This window comes from Orycteropus afer, unplaced genomic scaffold (assembly GCF_000298275.1).
Source record: "Orycteropus afer afer isolate SDZICR_OR568_19922 unplaced genomic scaffold, OryAfe1.0 scaffold00034, whole genome shotgun sequence".
Taxonomy (NCBI): Eukaryota; Metazoa; Chordata; class Mammalia; order Tubulidentata; family Orycteropodidae; genus Orycteropus; species Orycteropus afer.
In genome coordinates this window covers 10,339,702-10,342,526 of record NW_006921621.1, presented here as the reverse complement: position 1 = coordinate 10,342,526, position 2,825 = coordinate 10,339,702, and the positions used below count along the sequence as shown (strand labels likewise).

The window sequence follows — 2,825 nt, the reverse complement described above, 5'->3', positions numbered from 1 at the left end:
GGGAGAAAGGATTCCTGCATTGGATGTGGGAATAGACAGCCTGGAACTATATATCTGTAAACCTGAAGTAAAATTGAGATACCTGTAAAGGCCAGCCAAATAACTTTAATGAGTTAAGCAGGTCTGTATGACAGAATAAGGAGTGATGGGGACTGGGCAAAGTGGTCCATCTAATAGCACCCCATTAGCTGGTGACTGCCACTCCACATTGGTGGATTGCTGCCGTATCAGAATGATTGTTGTTGTTGTTGTTGTTCTTACGTGCTGTTGAGGCGGCCCCAACTCATAGCGACTCCTCCTTGGGTTCTCGCTACGGAAGTAGATTGCCCAACCTTCCTTCCGAAGAATAATAGCACCGTGCTAATAATAGGTCTGATTTTTTTTTTTTTTTTAAGAAAAGCTGAAAAAATGTATTTGTATGTAAAATCTTCTGAATTTCAAAGAATAGCAACTAAATCAAACTTTTAAAACATCATATAAATCAAAAGCAAAGAAAGCCGAAACCTACGCTAGGTTTTCTTCTTTGATTCCTTCCACTGGGAGCTCTGGTAGCGTAGTGCCTAAGGCACTTGACTGCTAACCAGAAGACTGGTGGTTCGAACCCACCAGCCACTCCTCAGAAGGAAGATAGGGAAATCTATTTCCATAGTAATATTGCCTCGGAAACCCAAGGAGAGGTCGCTATGAGTTGGGTCTGACTTAACGGCACACAACAACAACATTCCTTCTACTGCCACCTTCAAACCTCAACTAGGGCCTGTTGCCCACCAGCCTAACAACGCTTTTGCCATGGCCCTCAGTAATGCCATCAGTGATGCCAATATGCAAAACAGATTAAGCACATGATGCCTTTCATTGAACAAGAAGCCAATAAGAAGACAGAAGAAACAGATACAAAGGCAGAAGAAGAGTTCAACAGTGAGAAAGGTCATCTTGTACAAACCCAAAGACTGAAGATTATGGAATACTTTGAGAAGAAAGAAAAGCAGATTGAACAACAGAAGAAAATTCAGATGTCCAATCTGCTGAATCAAGCAAGACTGAAATTCTTCAGAGAGAGAGATGACCTTATCACTGACCTACTAAATGAAGCAAAACAGAGATTCACCAAGGTGGTAAAAGATACAAACAGGTACCAAGTGCTGCTGGATGGACTAGTCCTCAGGGTTTGTACCAGTTGCTAGAGGCCTGAATGACTGTTCATTGCAGGAAACAGGATTTCCCTCTGGAAAACGCTGTGGTGCGAAAAGCAATCTCTATGTACAAAGCTGCCACCATAAAAGATATTGATGTCTAAATAGATCAGGTGGCCTACCTGCCTCAGGACATAGCTGGTGGTGTTGAGATGTATAGTGAGGATCATAAAATAAAGGTTCCCAACACCTTAGAAAGCTGGCTGGATCTCATAGCTCACCATATGATGCCAGAAGTATGGGGAGCCTTGGGTGGTGCTAATGTGAATAGGAAGTTTTTGGACTAAGCGTTTTGGAGGTGAAGTTTCTTCCATTACTCTACTGATATGATATGGAAGTTTCTGATAGTTACTTGAAGAACCAAGATTATCTGTGTAACCTCTTCTTTGCTGTTCTAGTCTTGTTCTGTATTTATCAATGGAATATCCTATTGTAGCTAATGCCCTTGGCCTGATTGTTAGCAGTAGGAGCAAGTTTCACTTAAGATGATCAGGAACCAACCTCTAGTTCATATAAAAGCAACACAACTTTCAGTTGGTCTGCAGCATGAAGGGGAGAGAATCTGATGGTGGTTGCATGAACTTCACTGGGCCTTCTGCTCTTCTAGCTCCAGTTTAGTCAAAAGGGTGACATTTATGGTGTTCTCTGCCTTTAAATCTCTGCACTTTAGGTTTAAAATCCATGTGGGGCATGCATTCTTCCAGTTGTAGTAGCTTCCCTGTGCCCTAGTGGGCTTAGAAGTTTTCCTCATCTGTAAATGTGATTTAAAATCTAAACCATGAATATGCTTTATTAATTAAAAGAAAAGATTTATGTGGGAAAAAAAAAATCATATAAGTCAAACAAAACAGACCTGTGACCTCCAGGAGTGACTGTGACCACTTCCTTAATAATGCACCCTATATCTCTCATCCTCAACCCTATGGAACTATGATGGTAGACAGAATCCCCCCAAAGAAATCCATACATGTCTTGGGATTTCATTTTGTCTGAAATTCGAATCACTAGATGGGTCACTTCAAGCTGAAATTTATTCACACTGACTGTGGAAGTTAAAATTATGTGTAAACTTGGCTGGGCCTGGTTTCGGGTGGCTGGGCAGTTGGATATAGCTATTCCCCATGATGAGATTGGTAATCAACTCCATGGTGGAATCTACTGGAGCAGGTGAGTAGCTGCCTTAGGGATGTGCCCTTCTTCCAGTACATAAGGAGAAGTGTTAAGAAAAGTCTGCAGCTTTTGGCATGCTTGAATCCTGTATGTAGCAGAGTTGTCATTCAGCAGCCTACCACATTGTCTGGCAATATTGGTACTATTAATGGGCTGGAATCAGTGGGCTGCAGTGTGGTTTGGTAATATTGGGACTGTGCCATTTTATTTGTCAACCTTGGGTTTGTCAGCCTCAGCAGCCAGCAGCTGCCTGAGTAAAGAAAGCCTCCAGCTTCAGTGGGCTAGGAGCAAAAAGCAGAGCTGAAGCCCAAGGTTGAGGGGCTTTCACCCAGCGCCTAGAGCCTGGCACTTTGAACTCAGACTTCTAGCCTCCAAAACTGTAAGAGAATAAACTCCTGTTTGTTAAAGCCACCCACCTTTCTATTAGAGAGACAGGAAGTAACCAAAACACTGATCAATAAA

At 42.3% G+C, this 2,825-nt stretch overlaps 1 pseudogene; it reads left to right on the top strand.

Moving 5' to 3' along the window:
* Positions 1–789: 789 nt before the first annotated feature.
* On the top strand, positions 790–1,480 carry LOC103193072 (annotated as a pseudogene).
* Positions 1,481–2,825: the final 1,345 nt, after the last annotated feature.